Below are 23,956 nucleotides of genomic sequence, written 5' to 3' on the forward strand. Positions count from 1 at the left end.
TACAAAGAAAAAAGTAAACAGATGAATTTCTAAAAAAAAAAACGAATTTTTTCGAACACAATTGAATTTTTAATAAAAACATTACTTTTCAACCAATGAAGATAAATTTTTTAACTAAGAAGGATGACTTTTATACTGTAAAAGATGGATTTTCAATCCAAAAGGAAGATTTTTTAACCACGTATTTGAATATTCAACCAAAAACAATGATTTATATAACAGTAAAAATTTCCAAAAATAGTTATATTTTTAACCAAATAAATAGTTTCATTGCTAAACACATAGTTCGAATTTTCAACATACAAAAATAAATTTTCAATCAAATAGTTGAAATATATAGTTTAAAGTTTGCATATAGTTTAAATTTAAACAAGCAAGAATAATTTTCCGCTCTTTTCAACCAAATAGATGAATTTTTTACATGCATTTAAAAAAATATAATAGTTAAGTTTTCGGATAAAAAAATTTTCAAGAAAAAAAAGAGGAATTTTCAACAAAGTTCTTAAATTTTAAACCAACAAGATGATTTTTCGACCAACGAAATTAATATTCTACCAAAAAAGGCAAAATTTGAACAAATTATATTACATCAAACAGATGATACTTTAACAAAAAACATTCATTTTTAAAAAATTAGTTGAATTTTTAAGAAAAGAATTAAATTTTAAACCAAATAATATAATTTTTAATCAAACGAGATGAATAACGAAACAAATTCTCCTTTAAACTGGTATCGTAGAAGTAGAAGATAGTAGAATTCTCAACATAAAAAGGTTTAATTTTCGACAAAAAAGTTTATTTGGGCCAAGCGAGAAGAATTTTTAAACCAAAAGGATGATTTTTTAAAAAATCACTTGAATTTTCTGCTAAAAAAGATGAATTAGCAAAATAGTTCAATGTTCGACAAAATAATTAAATTTTCAATAAAATATTTGAAATAAAGATTATTTTCCTGCAAAAATACGATTTTTCAACAAAATACTTGAATTTTAAATCAAATAATTGAATGTTCAAATGAAAAAGATAAGTTTTTTTACCAAAAATGGAACAGATAAATTTGCAGTTTAAAAAACTAGTTTGCAAAAAGAGAGAGAATTACATATAAGTAGAATTCAACAAAAATAGAGAAATATTTAACAAAATAGTTGAGTCCTGAAACAAGCAGTTGAATTCAATAAAAAGATTAACTTTCTACATAAATAGACGAATACAAAATATTTAAGTTTTTTAGCTAAATCCCTAACCAAAATTATGAATTTTCAATAACAAGATACATTTTTTACTCAAGTGGATGAATTTTCAACCAAACTCATGAATAATGAGGTACTAAACAGTAGAGTAGTAGACCACTGATCTTAAGTTTATTTTTACGAGAATTTAATAGACTGAAATTGTATATCTGGAATAAGTAATAGGAGATAAGAAGAGAAATTATATTATACATGTAATTTTATTTTTATATACAGTAAAGCGAAACTCGCTTTGTCTTTCAACTAATTCAGGTACAATAAACATTTTTTATAGGCTACTGCCAAGGGAATGATATTGCCCAGAACTCACGGTCTACAGACGGTAAGTAAATTGTCGTCATTTCGTAGGAGCAGAAGCGTATCCAACGTCATTTTCTTCTGGCTGCAGCTTGTAGGATCCGATCGTGCGAAACATGAACTTTATGATCCGCAAAGAGGAATCGCTGAATATAAGTCGTTACGAACAAAACGTAACGGTCGAAATCATACTTTTCTTTCATAATTTGCGACTGTACAAAGTATCAAAGTTCGAAAACCGCTAGCATATTTTTTTCAATATACTTTATAAGCAATTAGAAATTATGCAAATAATAAAAAATATACATTCGAAAAAAAAATCTGCAACCCAAACTAAACCACCACACCCATATGTGTTTGAGGTCACTGGACCCAAAATGGCCCAGTGACCACGACCGACAATGGTCGTGGGGTCAGTTTGACCCCACGAGATCAGGATCAGAGTGAATAGAGGTTCAAAGTGAAGAAAAACATTGATTTGATGAAAATCTCTGCTCTCAGACGTTTGTGGAGTCGCTGAATCCGAAATCGTGGTCAGTTTGGCCCCATCAGGTCAGGATAAAGGTCAAATGAAAGTAAAAATGAAGAAAACCATTGTCATAGAGAAACCCCATGGATAGGAGAAAACCTCTAATCTTAGACGCTTTTCGGGTCGCCGAATCGGAATCTGGGATCAGATGGACTCCATCAGGTCAGGATCAAAGTCCGTAAAGGCCAACCGAGAAAAAAGCCATTGAATCGACGTGAACCAGTACTTTAAGACGTTTTGGGGTCGCTGAATCTAAATTTTGGGTTATTATTACCCGATGAGGTCGATATGAAGGTCAACCCATGGTCAAAATTTTGAAAACCATGGTCGCTAAAGCCGAATTCGGATTTAGTAACTCAAAAAACGTCTTAAAGTAGTGGTTCACGCTGATTTAATGTTCTTTTTTCATTATAACCCTTACTTGACCTTGATCCAGATCTGATGGGGTCCAAATGACCCCGTATTCATATTCAGCGATCCTAAAAATGTCTGACAGTAGCGGTTTTCTCTGATTCAATGGTTTCCTCCGATCCATTGATTTTCTTTATTTTGACCTTCATTGACCTTGATCATGACCTTATAAGGTTTAACTGAACTCGGATTCAGCGACCTCAGAAACATACAGGTATGGCAGTTTAGATCGCATTGCACAATTATTTTTTTTTTGGCTGTGATATCTTTAAGATTCTTGACCCATTCTGTAATTTCATAGTCACTTTCGTATAAAAAAAAAATGAATGGCACTTTAATTACAAAAAATACTGTAAATTTCCAAATCTTCGCACTGAATGTTTAAATATTATATTATTTACTTAATTTATCTTAGATATACTAATTATTTTTACTGTGAACGAAATTTGAAGGGATTTAGTACGATATGAAAGATTTTCAATAATTTAAAAGCATTTTATAAGATAGCAAGAGATTATAAGATATTTAAAAGGACTATAAAATATTTCAAAGAATTTCAAAACATATAGGGTATTTAACAAGATTTCTAAAGCTTTTAGGGAATTCATGAAATCTTTAAGAATTTCTAAAGATTTCATTAGATCAGAAAATATTTCAAGGGTTTGAACAAATTAGTACATATTCAAAGAGAATTTGACTTTTCAAGGGATTTTACAAGATTCGAAGGAACTTCAAGTAGTGTAATCAGATTTCTGGAGATTTTACTTGATTTTGAAGGATTTCAAGAGATACCGGAAGTTTCAATAAATTTCGAGGGCTATTAAGATATTAAGATTTATTTTCTCGAATTTCAACGATTTTAAGCGATTTTAAGGTATTTAAGAGATTTTGAAGTGTTTTAAAATGAGTTAAAAGATTTAAAAAGATTTTAAGAGATTTGAAAAGTCTCAAAAGTATTTATATCGAAGGATGTTAGAGGAATTCGTATTATCTAAAAAAATTTAACAAAACTCTGGAGGATTTCTGAATTTTGAAGCACTTTAAGGATCTTAAGCGATTTTAGAGGTTTTAAGAGATTTAAACGGATTTTAAAGGTTTTTGGTTTGTTTTAAAAATGATTTCAAGCGATTTCAAAGACTCTCATAGTTTCTAAAGCGTTTTATAAAATATTCAACGACTCAAAAATAAGTCACGGTATTCCAAAGGATTGCATGTTATACCGATTACCGAAGTATTTTCACGAATTTTGAAGGAAAGCAGGCGACTTTTATCAGATTTCAAAGATTTGATTGGATTTAAAGAAATTTTAAAAGATTTACAAAGGATTTAAAGAAAGTTCGATTTTGTTTTTCACAGATTTAAGAGATATTTCGATACTTTCAATTGACTTCGTAAGATTTGAATATATTGCACCGAATTTCAAGAATTTTAACAAACTTATTCAAGAGATTTTAAGTGATTTTTATTGATTTTCAAGGAATTTTGAAGATTTCCAGCGATTTCAAGGATTTCACAGTTCGCAAATGGGTTTAAAGGATTTTAAGAGGCTTGACAATAAATCACGGAATTTCAAAGGATTTCAAGTGATGTAAAGTGATTTCAAAGGACTTTGTGTAAAATTGAATAATTTTCACGAATTTTGAAGGACATCAGGAGATTTCAATGAGATTTCGAGGCTTCGAAATTATTAAAAGAGATAGGGATTTTAATAATTTTACCGGATTTTTAAAGACCTACAACTGGTTTATCCATTTTAGGGGATTTTCGCAACTTTTAGAAAACTTGAATAGTTTTTGAAGATTTTAAGAATTTTAAAAGATTCCATCAATTTTAATGAGATTTCAAAGATATAAAGGGATTTAAAAGGTTTTGGGATTTTTGCAATAATGATTTAAAAGGATTTGAATGCATTTTATCGGATTTCAACAGATATAAAGGGGAAATTTTAAAGGGCTTTCTAATATTATAGGAAATTTAAACGGGTTTTATGGGGATATGATGATTTTAAGCGATTTAAAATTTTTTTCGTAGTTTCTAAAGTGTTTTCAAATATTTTAAGACATCTTAATATAAGTTCACGGAGTTCAAAGAAGTTTTACGCATTTGTAAAGGACTTTAAGGTATATGTTAAGAGGCATTTCACGAGATTTAATATTATTTAAAGAGAATTGAAAAAAGTTAATCGAATTTTAAAGGACTTCTAAATATCATAGATGATTTTAAGGGATTTCGAGAAATTTGAAGAATTTTAACCGATTTTAGAGACTTTATATGTTATACATATTTAATGAATGTTACAAAATATTAGTATTAAATAATAGAAGACACCAAGGGATGCGTTCTGTATCTGAAACTGTAATTAATCTTTTATAATAGGTTTTCAACAAATTTTATATTTTTAGGTAAAAAATGAAATTGAACTATTTTATTCCAAATGAGCTAATTTTATTAAAAATTAATTTACACCTAATATTGATGAATAGCATTTATAACGATTTTGTAGTTCACGTTCATGATAATCATATTCTTTAAATAATGAGCTTTGCACTTTTACACCACAATTTTTGTAAATCAATTTAGCAAATTTTTTAACGCGCATTATTATAATAACCAATGACCTAATAGGTAGAAAAACATATGTAATAAGTTTGTTGCCACTTGGGAAACTCTTCTCTGAAATTTTGGTTAAGTCTACCCAATATTAGTTCATGCGTTCAATGTCATAAAATTTCTAGTAATAACTGTTTCATTATTCCGATTTATACAAAATTATTACACTACATTCTAAGGAATAACGCGATATGTGATTACTGTACGAATTTTGATTACAAGAGTAGATCAATATTTACAAAGTTGGAAAAAAATTACATTATTGAACGCAAGTTTCTGTTAATTGTCCAATATCGGGGTTAGTAAAGTCTCCCACTTTTCACTGGACATATCAAATTGAAGTTGATGAAAAACCTAAATATTTTGTTTAAAATTAAACTAATAATTATTATATTTCAAATTACGTTTAAATTAACGAAATTTTGTATTAAAAATAATACTTTCAACAAATAAATATTTGAAAAATTATCATGTGGCGTGAAGGTGCTATAAAAAATGTGGTCTATGGTGGTGGATGAAGGGTAAAGGTGTTATAACTTTTTTACAGAAAAATAGTGTTTTGATTTTAAAGTTTAAGAAGAGGGACAAATTTTTTTATTTCCTAACTGACAATTCTTTATTTGTTGGAAATTCGTTTTTCTAGATGAAAAATTAATAGTTTTAGTGGAAAACTCATCTCTTTGGTTGAAAAAATGTAGTTTTTAAAAAATTTTTTTTTTCGGAAATAAATTAATGTTTTGTGCGAAAAAGTAACTTTTCTACTTTTGGTTTAAATTCGACTCTCTTATGGAATATTAATCCTAATGATTGAAAATTCGTTTTCTGATTTTTACAATTCATCTCTTGGCTTATTCTTGGTATATATGCATATATGTTTATATTATCGAGCGCAAAGCTCTAGAACGAACAAAGAAAAAAGAAAAATATCTACACAATTGTTGAGTTTTCAACCCAAAAAGGTAAGTTTTAAAAAATAGATTTCATTGTGATCACGTTCAGTAAGAAAATCAAGTTTCTACCCAAAGAGATGAGTTTTTTTACCAAGAAACAATTTTAGTCAAGACAGAAAAAAAATACAACTAAATTGTTGAACATTTTCAACAAAAAATTTTGAAAAAACTATTGCCTTATAGTTTAAAAACTTTTTATAATATTGTTCTTGCATTGAAAATTAATTAATTTGAAAATTCTATTTTTTTTTAAATGTTTTAAATAGAAAATTAATCTTTGTTTTTAAAAATTCATCTTCTTTTTTAAAACTTTTACTATTTGGTGTCAAATTCGCCTGGTTTGGTTAAAGTTTTAAATAACCTGTATAAAATTTCATTTTTTTATTGAATATTAACTTTTATATAATAAAAACTGAATTATGCTATTTTTGTTTAAAATTTTATATTTTTATTGAAACTTGATCTTTTTTAGTTTGAAATGTATTTATTTGTTTGAAAATTCCCGTATTTTTTTGAAAATTTGTGTTTTTTGTTAGAATTATAAAGCTTCTCCCCTGAAAATTCATCTTTTGGATTGAGAATTCAACTATTTTGTTGTAAGTTCCTTTTTAATTTATCAAAAGCTAATTTCTTGCCGACCATTGGGTGATAATGAAAGTGTCCGTACATCCCTATAGTATGTATCTGTTTTTCAAGTTTTTAAACATTGTGTTTTTATAAAATAAAGATTGAGTGTTTGGCAAAATTGTCGAAATATATGAAGACCCGATACATCCATAAACCTGAACATAATTAATTCAATCCCACATTTCTTAAACCATATATTGTTTAAAAGCACATAAAACATTGGAAGCCTATATATTTTATACAGCTGTTTTGTGGTGAAGGTGAAGTGCAAGGAGTTTAATGGTACTTTTCTGATATTTAGTAAAGTTAGTGTAACATTGGTGTATTTTTAGTTACAAGTTAATGTTTTAGTTATTATTTTCATCCAATATAAAGATTAGCATTAAGTATTATTTCTGTGATGCATGGAGTTTGTTATAAAATTTCATTGTTGATATAAAATGCGGTCGCAACTTACTGAGATTTTAAGGTTAATAATATTAACCTCAAAATCTCAGTAATAATATTACATTTTGCAATTCAAGAGCGAACTGCTATTTTTTATTTTAATCCTGATTAAAATAGTTCCTGTTTTTTTTCACCAAAAATTTGATAAATTTGAATGGAATTTTTGTGAAATTTGTATGAAAAATTTAACTAATTTTCAATGTATTTCAAACACGGAGTATTTTTTTCGTATTAAGACAAATGAGTAAAAGCTTAACTTTCGTAATGTTTTTTTAGTACATTTTCTTACCTTTGATAGCAAAAAAAAATATTTTATAGATTTTTCTAGATATACGGATGATTTACATCAAAATAGCAAAAATGATCTAATTCTGCGACCAGCAGTTCGCTCTTGTATTCTAAAATTAATTCCTAACCTCAAAATCTTAAAAAGTTGTTATCGCATTTTACACCAGCAATGGACTTTAATAACAAATTCCATGCTTCATAGGAATATTACTTAATGTTAATGTTTATATTATTAACAAATAATAGCTTAAACATTAAATCGTAATTAAAAATATACTAACCCTACCGATAGAAAACTCAGAGTATATGCTAAAGATTCTCAAGGTTCTGAGAAGCTCTGGGAAATTCTCCGTAGGCACTCAGGTAGATATATTTAATGGTTCAGATTCGTATTATTGATTTTGAATTTCGATTCGATTATTATTCCCCACAGCGATCCAAAAATACTTGCGCATGTTTGAACTGTACGGCGCTCATTGGCTCTAGTTCGCGTACGTATTTAAAAGCCAAGTACAGACGCGCACCGTAGCCAATGAAAATTACTCAAATCCAAACAAGCGCAGATCAAGGCAGCATTAACTTCAAGAAAAGACGTGTAACGTTCTATTACTGTCTAACTCACGGTGACTCACGAATGCCTCTGTCGCATGCGTGTAGCTATCAAAGAACGAGCAATCGTGACAGTTTTTTCAATTTTTTCTAACGCTGTCTAACCCACTGACGCCTCGTGTCACACGCATAGAGCAATGAAATCGCGTATTGTGACAATCGAAATCGACAATATCGTTTAGAGATTTTATATTAAGGATATATAAAAGTCGATGTGCGTATATGTATCTTCCCTATGAACTCCGAAACGGCTTGATTTTTATGAAATTTTCAGGCAATCTTCAGATTGGCCTAGTGCGTGAGCCTGTGAAGTTTGGTGCATAAAAAGAGTTCAATTTATTTTAAATAACGCCCAGCGAATTGAGCCAAGTTTGCTAATAGTTTATAAAGGACAATAAAGGATTTTTAAAGATTAAAAATATAGCATGGGTTTTAATAGGATTAAAAAAGATTTCATGTGCTACTGAACATTTGAAGTGATTTAAAGAGATTTAATAATATTTTCAAAAATTGTTACTGTTTTTAACGGATTTTAAGAGATTTAAAGGGGTTTTCATGATTTTACGAGATTTTAAAGAATTTGAAGAGAATTTACAAGAATTAAAGGAATTTTTAAAGGATTTCTGAATATTATAGAGGATTTTAAAGGATGTCCAGCAATTCTAATGATTTTAACATATATTTGAGAAATTTTTTAGGATTTAAAGGGACTGAAAATTATTTTTATGGGGTTCTACAAATTTTAAGCGATTTCAAGGATTTTAATACTTTCTCAGAGATTTAAAAATCAGTCAAATTTTGAAGGAAATCGTTGAATTTGAATCGGAATTTGAAGATTTGAAATGATTTAAAGAGATCTGCAACAATTTAAGAGATTTTTAGAGATTTTAAGGGATTCACCGGAATTTTATAAAGGATTACTAAAAGTCATAAAGGATTTAAAGAGATTTCGTGAACTTCAATATACTCTGTTCAGTGAGAGAATGATCAAGAGCGCGCAGTTTTTCAGAAAAAGATGGAGTAAACCTTGTAAAGGGTGTGTTTAACAAATATTAAACAGCCATTAGAAGTTTTTTCTTCGGCTAAAAATCAGAGAATGATGACGTTTGGGAAAAAAGAGAGGTCAGACATTTAAAACTCAGGCCCTTCACAGCAAGGTTTCCGAAGATTTAAAATCCCTAAGCCACGCCTTTATGACAGTTTGCGCGAATTGGACGAAAATTCGTCGTTCCTGTCGACCATTCCCTCGCTGAACAGAGTATTGGTTTTCCAAATTTGTAATGGATTTTAATATACAGGAAAGGATTTAAAGAGATTTGAAAAGATTCCACGAATTTTAGGGATTTCAAATAAATTTGAAGATTTCGATGAATTTGAAAGGAAGTTAAAAGATCTCAAGGGATCCGGCAACATTTCGCAATATTTCACGGAATTGCAAGAATCTTAACAAATTTTTGGAGATTTTAAAAGATTTCACTCGGTTTAAAGGGATTTCTAGAGATTATGCAAAATATCTACGGAATTCATATAGCATTTCAAAGAATTTTTAGTTGATTAAAAATATTTTAAGGAATATATAAAATAGTTTATAGAATTTACGGGATTTAAATGGATCTCAAAGAACTTTAACTCCTTGACTATTATATATTTATCAGACGTATCTATAATATCAAATATTACACAATAAAAAAAAACTAATAATGATATAATTTGCATAGTAGTATAAAAATCAATGTTTTCTGCTGAAAAAGGTTTTATTTACCATATTATAAAACAATAATTAAAAAGATTAAACTTGCGATAATCAGTGGCTACTCTCTTTATAAATATTTACATGTTCTCTGATTTAAAAGTGCTCAATTTTGAATAGATAAATTGATTAGGCAATTTTAATCCCCTGGGGTTTTTATTTTCAATTACAACCAGTTTTCAAAAATCCATTTTAATATTGTATTTTCTGAATATAATAAAATCAAACTTAAAAAGTCCATATTTAAATTTGAATGCTTACTTTAAAATTGATTAGTTTTTAATTATTAATTTAAAATTTCGGAAAATTTTCATTTTACGTTCAATTTTCAATTCACGTGGTGAATGCGGGCGAGTATGCTAAATTTTCAATTATGTAATCTTTCACATTATTAGATGTTCGATTTTATTATATTAAATATATTGTAGGTGTCAATTTTTTGATCTACTGATCTGTAAGTTTATTTAAAATTAGCTTTCGCTCCACGACGTGGAGCCTCTTCAGGTTAAATTATATTCTCCTTGTTTATTTGAAGAATATAGAACAGATTTTTTATATAACTAAATTATTTTGATAGATAATGTTAACACCTGAAATATCTTTAATTTTACTTATAATTCTATAACTAGAAATGCGATTATTCTTTTTAATCACAATTTGGGAACAGAACCCGAATTTTTGAATTTAACTAGACACATTTGAAGGGGTAATTCGGCACAAGTACATACATTTCTCGTAGCAGCCTCAGGCAAATGGGATTACGTGCGGAACCCGCAGCGTAACCGCACTTCAAACGCCGATTTATATGAACTTCCTCCCAGCTCCCTGGCGTCCCTGGTTAGAATTGACAATTGACAGAATTGATACAGTCTACAGGCGGCACGTGTGCGTGAAATATATCGCTCCAGGGTCCACCCGACTGATAAATTCTACTCTGCCTCACGAAACAGGGTGCTATGATCGCAGACCGGTTCGTTAAACCTCTTTATCAGCTTTTAAGTGGCTTCTAAATTTTAAAGTTTAAATCAGCTTAAGTGATTACATCCAATCTTAAAATTAATACAAATTTCTATGGTAAAGCGATTACTTCCGGCAAATATTTTTTTAAGAACAAAAAAAACCTGTCTCTGTCAGGATTTGAACCGGGAACGTCAGTGAATGAGTGGAGCGTTAACCTATTACGCCACCGATGCTTCAGCAGATATTTTTTTGTTCTCCATAGCTACCCTTTTATACGGAAATATATACGTATTTCTCCATTGGGAAATGTGTATCATTTTTTATCAATATGGGTTAAATTAAATTAATATTTGGTAGATATTACTATCGTTTAAAGATGCTAAAGTCCAATTTTAAACATTTTTTATTATAAATATTTCCATTTTTAAATGATTACTTCCGACAAATAATTTTTTAGGGATGAGAAAAAAATCTGCCTCAGTCCGGATTAGAACTTCGAAGTCTAATGAATGAGTGGAGCGTTAATCTATCACGACACCGAAGCCTCAGCAGATATTTTTTTTCTTCATAGCTACCTTTCTACAGGAGAATACTATACGTATTTCTTCACTGCTACAAATAAATAATTTTTCATCATAGTGGGTACAATAAAATTAATATTTTTAAGCTGTTACTATCGTTTAAAGATGGTAAGGTGCGAGATTTGAAATAGTGAATCAATATACATTTCGTTGTTAAAACGATTGATACTAACAAAAAATAATTTTTGAAGAACGAGGACAAATCTGCCTTAGCCCGGATTATACGGCCTCTTTGGCGTAATTGGTCAATGCTCTAATCATGGATAGTGGCGCTCTAGGTTCAAATCCGGGCTGAGGCAGATTTTTTCTTGTACTTCAAAAATCATTTGTCCAAAATAAATGAAAATGAATCAACTTATTACTTTATGAACTAATTTATTGGTATTTTTACCAACGAAGCTATTAATTAACTAATAAACAGATGTAACAAGGGAGTCGATAATTAAGAAATTAATTATAAATGTCATATAAATTTATCAAGTCTTATTAATAAGAAATAAAAGAAGTTTTTCAACCGGGATTTCACGATTATCCTGCGTTTTTTCGCGTTTCTAGTGTGTTCAGTTAAATAATAGGGAATTTCATTCTTTTGAATCAAATTAATGTAAATATAATCTTGAATTCAATATGAAACACTATTTACATTTTTAAGATTTTCATTTGAAAAAAAAACAAGCATTACACAAAGTCGTTCTATTTTCGACTGTAAAATATGAAATCAACAAAAGAGTGGAATTTTCGGAAAAAAATTAAATTCTCAATAAAATAGTCAAGTATTGAACCTACAAAGATGCCGTTTCAATAAAATGGTCAAATTTTCAAATTAGAAGGATTAAAATTCAAACAAAAATAGTTGCAGTGTCAACCAAATAGTTAAAATTTCCATAGAAAATTTTAATTAAAAAAATTAAATTCAACTAGTTGAACTCAACTATATAAAAAAAACCAAATTCAAAAAAGTTTCAATTTTAAAGAAAAGAGGGGAATTAAAAAAATGTTTAATAAAGTATTTCAACCTTTGGCTAAAAAAATTCCATTTTTAAGAAAAAAAATCAATTTTCAAATAAGAATATGATTAAGTTGTGAGAAAATGTAGAGGGAATTTTTATTTTTACACGAGGGGCATGTTTTTGCAACTTTGGGTGATAATAAAAAATCCAATTTGTAATTTAAAAAGAAATAAGGAATTTAGATTTGTTTTTGAATTGCCAAATCGATACAAAAAGTTTTATGGAAAATGTTATTAGATTTCGAGAAATTTTTGTTTTGACTCGAGGGGCTCGACTTTTTAACTTAGGGCGTTGATAAGCAAAAATTGATTTTTAATTCATAAAGAAAGAGGACATTTTTAAGTCTTACTATTGAGGTCCTGAGTTGAATAAAAAAAGTTCGTAAAAAAATATTGTTAGGTTTCGAGAAAATGACGAGGACATTTTTTGCACACGAGGAGCACGTTTTTGCAATTTTGGTCGATGAAAAAATCCACTTTTTTAATTAAAAAAAAAGGGAATTTAAAATCTTGTTATTTAGTTTTTGAATCGTTCACAAAAGTTTGATTGCGAAATATTGTCAGGCTTTGAGAAAATGGAGAGGGAATTTTTTCCGGGGCACGTTTTTGCAACTGTGGGCAGTGATAAGAAGTCCAATTTTCAATTTATAAAGAAGGGGGGGAGTTTATATCTAATTCTTGAGTTGCTGAATCAATAAAAATGTTTAATTCAAAAATATTATGAAGTTTTAACACTAGGGGCACGTTTTCTCAACTTTGAACGCCGATAAAAATTAAAATTTGTAATTAAAAAAGAATACGAGAATTTTCGAGTCTCACTATTAAGTGACTACATCAATTAAAAAAAAAGTTTGATTGAAAATATTTTTAGGCTTCGATAAAATATAGAGAGTATTTTTTTTCATATTAGGGGAAGTTTTTCTCAACGTTAGGCAGTGATAAAAATTCCATTTTTAACTTTGAAAAAAAGTGGGAACTGGAAATAATGCTAGAGAGTTTTGAAATCGCAAAAAAAATTTGATTAAAAAATATCAATTGGCTTCGAACCTTTATCTCCTTTCGTCACCTTTTTCATCTCGGGGCGCTGACAACAAAATCCAATTTTCAATTTAAAAAAAAAAATTGGAATTTACTTTCCACTAAAGAAATTATTAACGATCGGAATCAGCTCTTTAGCTTATCGCGTCTGCGCATGCACACAGGAACCTAAGCCTAAATTCAGTTCGACACGGAATTTCAACGAAAAAAAATTGCGATGAGATTAGTAAAAAATCCTTTCGTCAGAATGTGTATTAGAAATTTTAAAAAATTTTGTAGAGTTAGTTATTTGTGGATTAGGCTATTATGGCAATAAAAAGCCTTTAAAATGAAATTTCTTTCAATTTAATTTGATAGAAAAGAAGTGGGAAACCAATTCTGGGAGTGTGCAGTAAAGCACACTATACAGCCACACAAACAAATATAGAGAAATATAAATATAGACTCTTTTCGATGTTTGGCCGATAACGAAGAAGCACAATTGGCAGGAGCGCATTTCAAAAGCTTTTCATTGGAGGGTCATTCGCTCCTGAAATGCTCTCATCTGAATGGAAATTGGTGCGCAAATTTAATTAAAGCCCAAGACATTCTAAAAGAAACGACGAGTGCCACTCTTAGAATATCCTTAAAGGCATTGATGTATTAAAAAGATTTCAAGTCAAATATTAGTTTTAATTAATTTTTACAAAAGCTTTTTAGAAGTTTAAAATAGGCGCTTCATAAAATATTAAAATTCTCGTTTCCTTAAAAAAAAAATATATATTCACACTTGTTTACGGAACAACTGATGAACAAGGAATCAGGAAATGACATTTTCCAATAAGCCAGAGTGTCAGTGAAGTAAAAAACGTCGGAAACGAAAGAACTTTGATAGTAATAAGCCCGTGTAGAGAGCTTCACATGGTGACTTTGTGAAGCTCCTGGCCTGGGGTAATTACTAGTGAGATTCATTAGCTCAATTTATTGCAAAAATGAATAAACAACTCAAAACATAAAGGGGTCTGTAACTATTAATATTGAATAAAAGCGATTCTAACTAAAGTAGGGTATTTTAAAAAAATTTTGCGAACTTTGGAAAATATGGCCTCTTTTTCGAATTAAAAAAAAGGCAACTGTTATGTTAATGTCATCTTTTTTAGTCAAAAACTCAGCTAGTTGGTTAAAAGATGATGTACTTTGTTAAAAATTTATTTTTTCCAGATTCATCTCTTTTGCTGAGAATTTAACTATTCCATTTTTAGAAAATTAATCTTCTTAGGTAAAAAAATCATATTTTGGGTTGAATGCTGAAGTTTTTCGTTGGAAATTCTTTTTTATTTTGAAGATTAACCATTTTAGTTTCAAAAGCATCGCTTTTATTGAAAATTTAACTATTCTGTGAAAAAAAGTGTCTAAACGTACCGAAAAAATCTGGCAATTCGTTTCTCGATTTCGGTATCCGAAACGTAGCCTCGGGTTTTATGGATTTTGTTGTTTAGAATTTTTTTTAAACTAATGTAACTAAACTATTAAATTTAGGAATTATTCCATTTCTGGTAGCAAATTAATATTTATAATTGAAAATTGATCTTTCCCAATTGAAAATTCATCTGTTTTGTTGAAAATTAATCTGATTGGTTCCAAATTAATTTCTTTGGTCGAAAAATCAACTGCTTGATTTGAAGTTGAGCTACTTTTTAAAAATGAATTTTTTCCAACTCAAGATTCATCATTTTAGTTTAAAATTCATCTTTTTGGGTAAAAATGTAACTCTTTTATCTGTGGCAAAATGTAAGATTCGAATAACGCCGAGAGTAGAATATGCTAATGGGCGGTAGTTAATTTTCGTAAGACACGGCGACGAATCTCTCACCTGTTATTGGTGAAATAATAAGAGTCGCTGCGACTAAGCAGGTAACTAACGCATTAAAAGTGTGAAGAAGTCTATTTGTTTAAAAAAAGAGTGTAAACACTAAAAGAAATTGTTCTACTTTCAGTGTGTTTTTTTTACTTTCTACCCTTGAAAACCATATCTGATTGGTCGTAATGGCTGCCGAACGCGACGCATGGTGACCGTTTCCCTGTTTAAGTGATATGGGTCAATTTGATGGGATCCTGATTTCGAGCTGTTTTCCCAGGCTCAATTGCTGTTCAAAAACGACTGCATCCCAACTTTCGATTGCGGCTCAATCAGCTACTACAATGGCGTTAAGTATCAATAACTCTTTCTTAGTTGCGTATGCGAATCCGAATTTTTATCATTTATCTTAGAGACAATTTTATTTATGATATAGTTTTGAGCGTTATTTTTTTGTATGCTGAATTGTGTAGAAGGATGTTTTCTTTTCTTGAGACTTTTTACAAGGCTGATTTATATTTTATCTTTTTAAATTTGTTGACACCATTAACCTGTCCGTTATATTTTTGTATTTGATATTCTGGAATTTGTGTTTCAAAATATATGTCGCATTATTTAACCGAAATGCAATTATCGGTCTATCAATGAACCTGTTCAGTATACATTTCATTTTATCGGATTATTTCGTGTATCCGTTTACTACTAAATTAAACTTCCGGATGCCATTTTGATTTTAGAACTTTTCCTTTATTTCAAATTTAAGCCATTTTATAATGCAAAAAGAAATAATTTAAATCAAAATATCAAACCTTAATTCTCTATAATCAGATGTTTAATATCTTTAAATATAAAATATAAAGCTTATGTCATATATCGAACAGTTTATTCAACTGTTTTTTTTTAAGTTTGTCTCTTTGGTTTGATAATTCAATAAGTTAGTAGAAAATTAAACTATTCGGTTGAAAATTAACTTTATAGTTGAATATTCGTCTTTTTTGTTTAAAAAATAATCTGCTTGGTTTAAAATTCCTATTTTCAGGTCGAAAATTCAACTCTTCTGTAGAAAAGTTGACTAAAATGTTTTTCTTTAGAAAGTAAGTATTTTTAACTTTAAAATTCAATAATTTAGTAGAAAATTAAACTATTCAATTTCAAATTACCTTTTTTTATTGAAAATTCATATTTTTTGTTAAAATTTCACAGAAAAAACTGAAGTTAAATTTTGTAGCATGTAAAATTTCCAGCTCATAATGTTTACATGCTATTTGGCGAAAATTTATCCTAGGATGGAATAAAAGCTGTCGTCTGCTACGGCGTCCTTAGCAGCAATGGGAGAACGGCAAACTACGAGTGAATTCGAGCTATAAATCGGGACACCAGATTTAAAACAACTGAGAAAAAAGAAAAGTTAGATTTTGTCGCAGCTAAAACTTGCAAACGATTAAAAATTAAACACATTTCGGCGAAAGTTTCACTGAGGTTACGAGAATAATTCTGATCTCGTCTACAGCGCACAGTGGTCTGGAATAGGAATTTACTGTTCATAATCGCCCACAGGTCGTATTTCTTAACCGATTTAAAAGCTTTTTTTTAGAAATTCTCAGAAATTAATTTTTAAGAGAATTGTGGTTTGCTTTTTTAAAATTTTTTTCACGCAGCAACAATATATAAACAAATGTAGTGACAAAATTGACAATTTTAGCTTTGTGAATTTTTATCTCAAGAAAAAATACAGATAGAAACTCACTATCAGCCGGGATTATTGCATGTGCATTCATAGAAAATAATTAATTTTAATAATATTTAACTTGACTATTATAAACAATTTTTATAAACAAATTCTTATTAGTGTTTTTTTATCATAGAAAAAATCTTTTATTTCACGCTAGTTGCTAATATTTTTCATCAGAGTCATAATTTGTAACAAAAAAATTAGCATGAGTTAACAACTATTGTTTTTATAAACATTTCTAGAAACAAATTCTTTATAAACGAGTTTTTCTCATAGCTGAATTGATTGTTCTGAACAAAAGTGATTCACAATTGTCTTTAAAGCCATTTATATACCTTAAGCTTTATCAAACATAAACAATATATATTGTTTATAAAAATTTAGTTAAACAAGGCTCCTAAACGGCCGTTTCCTCGTAGAAAAAATTTGTTTTCCTTCAATAATTATTAGAGTGACATTTATTAGGTGACTAACCAACACAATTAAATAATGAATAATTTATATGATTGTTATCAACAACTTTTTTAACAAAACTATGATTTATTTTTTTTCCATGCAGAAAGGACGGTTTTCTACTGAAATTAGCCGTTAATAAACTAACAGTGATTCCAAAATTGAATACGGGACATTAAATAATAATTTGGTAATTGTTAATAACAATTTTGAAACAATGCGTGACAATCTGCGGTTGGTCGTAGAAAAAAGTTATTTTTTCTTCAATCATTTTTGTGATAATCTTATTTCTGTTATTGAATCAATGAAAAAATTGATACTTATAATAATAATGAGATTATTATAAAAAACTTACAATAAATAAATTACGATTCAGAACTCGAATCATTATTAGATTCGAATTTTTCCATTAGTTCATCGAGTTCTTGATCAAGATCAACTTCAACTTTTTCCCATTCAGGCTTCACTGTTAGTTTATTGTCGGATATTGCCTGAAATCGATGTAAGCTTTATCTTTCGTTTTTTCTGTGTTGTAATATTTTGTTAAAAATTGAACTTTTACTTTGTGTATAAAAATTCAAGTATCTGCTAAAAAATTAATTTTTTTTGTTAAAAAATAACATTCTCGTCCTTTTGGTTCTAAAATTCAACAATATTTTTGAAAATTTAAGAAATTTGTTTAAAGTTCGTCTTATTGGTTAGAAAATTGATCTTGTTTATTAACAGTTCACCTTTTTGTTTAAGGATTCAACTATTTCTTTCAAAATTAGTTTTTTTTTTCTCGATTGAATTGAACCGGTTCAAAATTTGTTGTGGTAATTAATTTTCATACTAGAAATTAGACAATTCAATGAGAAAACATACTTGTTCAAAATTACCAAAATTCTGCTGAAAATAGCCAAGTAAAACTGCTAATAAACACCTGCAAACTTCGTTGTAAAATTTAACCAAGTTGTATTGGCTAAAATTTTTAGATTAAAATTAGCAACCTACTTTGTTACGTTAGCCAACCTCATTCTGTTGCGGTAGCTAATCTGCTTGGTTACTGTGACCAATGTACTTGGCTGTCGCAACCGAGTGTCCGCTAGGCCAACTAACCTAATCGGTTACAGTAACCAATGTACTTGGCTGTCGCAACCGACTGCATTCTTACTGCATTCATTGTAATAATACTCTATAATAACAATCTAAAAATAATTCTTCACCTAATAATAATGTTTATTGCTTAAAAATAATTAATTATGCACTACAAACATCAACTTATTTATTCACAAATTTTCGTGTCAGAAATAATAATTTTTTGATTCAGGGACATATAATACTTTGTCGTGTGGTCAATCGGGCACAGTTCATTAAAAAAAAAAGAATTCGGAAATACAATAAAATATCATAACGGACGTCCCTCGATTGTTTTTGAGGCAAAATAACAAACAAAGGTTATTGTGCTAAATAAAAATGTTATGCACGTGCATTATTTTGAGGTTAGGATCGTTTTTCAGCTCTCTCTCATTATGATAATGTATATCTCTGTCGTACGGATGCCGGTAAGAACTCTAGAATAATTATGGGAGAGAATTGTAACAAAACACATTTCACATAACTATTTTTTGACACGCAACTGAATCTTACTAATCACAACCAAAAAAAATGGAGTCGAAGCGAAATGACACTAACAACGGTGCTAGCGACGGCACCTTTCTTATAGTAACTGCGCAGACAACGGCCCCTTCGACTGTACTTACTGCGACACCTGCGCAATTCTGCTAAAATTATATCTCTCCTTGGTTAAAAACTCGTAACTCAACTTGGTTCACTTTTACCAAGTTCAAAAGCACTTGGTTAAAACTTATCAACCTTAATTTGTTAGATTCAATTACTAAGGATGTCAAAAAAGAACCCAGCAAATTTGATTGATTAAAAACAGACAATATCCTTGAGAAAAAATAACAAGCATATTGGTTGTGTAAAAAGTGACTAGTTTGCTTATGAAAATATAACTACTAGGTGCAGCTAGGTTAAAATTTATCACGAAGCATTTGTTTGCTCATAACCGAAAAAATCATTTTATTTTAGCAAAGAACTACTCATTCAAATTTTGCAGAGTCAAACCATTACTCTGTTCTTTTTAAAAAATATGTCTTTAACCGAGCTATTTATCCAGCTCTGTTAACGGTTCGTTTTCTCAGTGTTCGATTTTTAGCTAAAAAAAAAAAAACAATTTTTTTAGTTAAAATCCATCTATTTCGTTGACGATTTAATTGTTTTAAAATTCGTTTTTTCATCTAAAAATTTCATTATTTTATGTTTAGTTAGAAATTAATCCCTTATATGTTGAAAATTAATCTATTTGGTAGGAAATTTCTGTATTTTGTTGAAAATTCCTTTCATTGGTTCGAAAATTAATATTGTTTGTTAAAAATTTATCTTTTTGATTCAGGATTCAATTATATCGTTAAAAATCCTTTCTCTTTAAATTTAACTGGTTGAAAATTATTTTTTTGTTCTTGAAAATTAATTGATTAACTGAAAATTTGACGATTAAATTTCTGGTTTGAAAATAATCTTTTTTAGTTGAAAATTTAACAATTTTATTCAAAATCCATCTATATTGACTGAAAATTTATCTATTGAGCTTTTGATTAAACTATTTGGTTAAATATTTGTTTTTTAAATTTTAATTTTACTGCTTTGAATATTCGTCTTTTGACAGAAAAGTCATCTTTCTTGGTTAAAAATTTATTTTTCTTGTAGAAAATGCAACTGTCTTAAAAAAATATCATCTTTTGGCTTGAAAATTCAACTGTTTTCGTTTGAATTTTAATCTTTTTTGTTAAAAATTTTGACTGTTTTATTAAGAAACTTTCTTTTGGATTGATTATTCATCTTCTATGGTAGAAAAGTCTTCCTTCTTGATTGAAAATTCATCATTCTTGCTTGTAAATAAACTTTTTTGCTTAAAAATTCACTTCGTTCAGTAGAAAATAAAGATGGTTTAAAAACCAAATATTTTATTAAAAATATAATATATTTCGATTTGAAATATTAGGAACCAAAAGTGTTCCATATTGAATTCATTCTGGTGTTTACACTAATTTTATAGCTGTCTCTAGTCGTTCTGAAAAAAAAACAGAGAGTTGGAAAAGGGAATGAAATATACATCCGGAAATTTAGGATGACAAGACACTTCGTAATTTTATTTGAAAGAATTTATTCTCCCATTTTCGAGAAAGATCACAATTTTTACTCTGTTTTTAGAGAATTTGGGCTACCTTCCTTTTTTGAGGATGGGGGGGGGGGGGGCTACTTTAGTCAACAAGGTAATAAAAAATATTCGCGGACGGCCCCAAAATGCAAATTAAAAAATTGAAACCACTACGCGACTTCCCCTTACGCAGCCAACCTTCCGCCACCGACCCTAGCGAGTGGATGTGAGGGCAGGTTCTTAAGAATAAAGAGTGAAGTATGTTTCTTGAACAAACCTTCACATTCACATCCTCTTTTTAGAACTTTAATTTTCCATAAATATTGAAAAACTGAAGCAGAAATATAAACAACTTGAAGGGTAAACCTTCCTGATGCCATGATGAATATTTGTGTCAAGTTTCCAGGTCTTGTAGCAACTCTGTTATTCATTTTTTGTCTGTTTAACCTGGAATTGGTTTGTGGTGGTCATTAATTCCGAAGGTGAGCGTTGACCCGTTACACTCGTAAATGTAAACGAAACCTGATGATCATTGGAGCGGCTCAAAGGATTCAAAAGACCTCTGGAATCTGGAAGGCAGTTTGGAATTCCCCAAGAGCGATAAATAACGCAATTAGAATCCACGTAGTGTCGATTCGCCTTCCTAGGAGGATTTTAACGATGCGATAAAACCAGGTGACAAGTGTCAACCATGACAGTACATAACCGGACTGGTTTTGTAACGTGGGATCGTGGGATGGACAATAGGGACAAATCCCTGCCTGTCGGCTCTGTCTCGCAGTCATATTTTAGCCGAGCCTATGATTCTTTCAGCCTGTCAGTTTATTAAACCCTCCCAGGAAGCGCTATCTCGCTACCGGCTTTCACCTCGCCGCTATCAAAGATACTTGTTTTATGACACCAATAAAAAAAATGTCTATGTCCTGTAATCACCAACTGATGAGCATCGCTTCACTGCCTTTAAACCTCCTTCTTCATTTCAAAACTTTAAACGAAATTTAAACGAGATGAATTTACATTTCGGAATACTAAACTTCTTTTTTACCTTCTTTCATCATTTTTTAACTTGACAATATTTTATTTTATTTCATGCAATCAGTAGCCGAGTTAAGGAAAAATCCTCCAAACCGAACTTTCTTCTTTAAATCTTTTCATTTCGTTTTCTAGTTATTTTCAAATAAATATTCTCAAATCTGGTTACAAAATATGTTGGGTAAGGCATTTTACATTTAAAATGTCTTGAAGCAAATGAAAACAGAAATATAAAATTGTGACGTTAACGTGAACGTGCGATCTTCCAGACCGAGTGATTTTGTAATGATATGAGTAATGATATTACTCATCAATTTACACGGAAAACCTTAATTTTTTTGAAAATTCATGTTTTTGGGTAAAAATTAATTTTTTTATGTTGTTGAAAGTTAAACTACTTTATTATTATTTTTTTAATTCTCCTTTTTCACCGCACGGACATACTTTAAGGTTAAAAAGTTGTAGTCAAGAGATATCACATACGTACCTGATTGCAATCAGGATTGCAACCATGGTTGCGACGTTGCTGGAATATGAACTTTAGTGCTGTCTTCAATTTGTTTATCTATTAATGAAGGTTACGAATTTTCTGTAGCATCTGAATAATTTTATAATATTTAGAAATAATTACTATCTTATGACTTTGTTACAACATTACAGTTTGTAAACTTTCATACTTTCAAAGATATAAGGATAACGACAATGAAACCATGAACAGAAATCTAGAATAATCATATTTTTGAACTTTCACTGTCGATACCAGTGCAGAAAAATTTGTTACCAGTCACAGAAAAATTACCTTCTTAATAACATTTTTTTTTAATTTTGCAGGATTTAAATAAATCAATAAATGATAGGAAAACTATGAATTATTTTTAAATATATTTAGATATTTAAAAAAGCTAAAAATGGTTTTAAAATAATGTTAATATTGAATAGATTTCAGAAAATTAAGAACAAAATGTAAATTTTTGAAGATTTCGAGAGTCGAGTAAAGTCAAGCTTTTGAAAAGCTTTAATAGGCTTTAAGAAAATAAATTTTTTTTTCAAAATTTCTAGGAAAATTTAAAGTTCTTTTCATGTTGAAAAATTAATTTCAAGAGAAAGATCCTAAATATTTTTAAGCATGTCACAATTATCAAAATTTTCAAAACCGAATCTTGAAATTTAAAAACATTTTTGTTTTCATTCTGCAGAATTATAAAACAATTTAAGGAAAAATGCTTATAATTTTAATAGATATTTTGGAGGTTCAGAAGTTTTATAAAGAGCTGCAAGATTTTTAAAAGCATTTAAAAAATATTTTAGGCATTTTTTTTTAAATCTGCGAGATTTTCAGTTAAGCTTTCCAATTTTTAAAGATTTTTGTAATATTAGGAATAATTCGAGTTAGCTTCAAAGATGTTTTTAAATTCATCTCTTCTGCTGTAAATTTTATACTTTTTCATAAAAAATGCAAATATTTGTTTGAAAATTAATTACTTTTGGTTAAGGATTTAGAATTCATATTTTTCGTTGAAAATGCAACAACCTTGTTGACAGAGAGAGTACTTGATAAAATATTCATTTTTTTGGAGATTCATAATTTTTTGTTTAAAATTCTTCAGTTTAAATTCAATTATTTATTTCGTTTAAAAAGAAATTGTCTTTTAAATTTATATTCAAGGTTTAACAAATTTAATTTTTTTCAATTTGTTCATTTTGAACAAATTCAACTGTTTTTCATTAAAAATTAAAATATTGTTTTTATTGAGACATCAACATTGGTTTATAATAATCAACATTTGGTTAAAAATGAAACTAATTCATTGAAAGTGAAACAATTTTATGAAAGATTAATTTTTTTGTATATAGATTAATCATTTTATTTTATTTAGAGAGCATTTTTTAACAATTTCGAAAAAAATCAATAATAAAAAATTATTGATTTTTGTCCAGTAAACAAAAAAAATTAACATTAGTTTATTCATCATTTTAGTTTAAAATTGATATCTATAGTTGGAAGTGTTTATATTTTCTTGACAAAGAATATAATTTTTTAATGAAAATTCACCCTTTTATAATGCATTTACCTATTTTTTACTGAAAATAAAAATATTTCACCGAGTTATCAACAATTACATTTTCCAAAGAGAATTAATCTTTTTGGTTAAAAATTGAAAAACTTGGTTAAATTTCAAACTTCTTTGTTAAAAATGAGTTTGTTGCCATGTTTATTTAACACATATGAAATCTTCAACAAAATCTTGAATTGTTTAAAAATCTTAATAAAAGTTATATCTATAGAACCTTGAAAATAAATAAACAAATAAGCTTAAAAAATAGATATTCAATTTTTTTTTTG

General features: G+C 28.7%; 1 protein-coding gene across 1 annotated transcript in view; it reads right to left on the bottom strand.

Moving 5' to 3' along the window:
• Positions 1 to 23,956, bottom strand: part of LOC117178419 — an 873,788-nt gene that overhangs the window by 226,700 nt on the left and 623,132 nt on the right. The window lies entirely within an intron of this gene.

The sequence above is a fragment of the Belonocnema kinseyi genome, chromosome 8 (assembly GCF_010883055.1).
Source record: "Belonocnema kinseyi isolate 2016_QV_RU_SX_M_011 chromosome 8, B_treatae_v1, whole genome shotgun sequence".
In the NCBI taxonomy this organism is placed as follows: Eukaryota; Metazoa; Arthropoda; class Insecta; order Hymenoptera; family Cynipidae; genus Belonocnema; species Belonocnema kinseyi.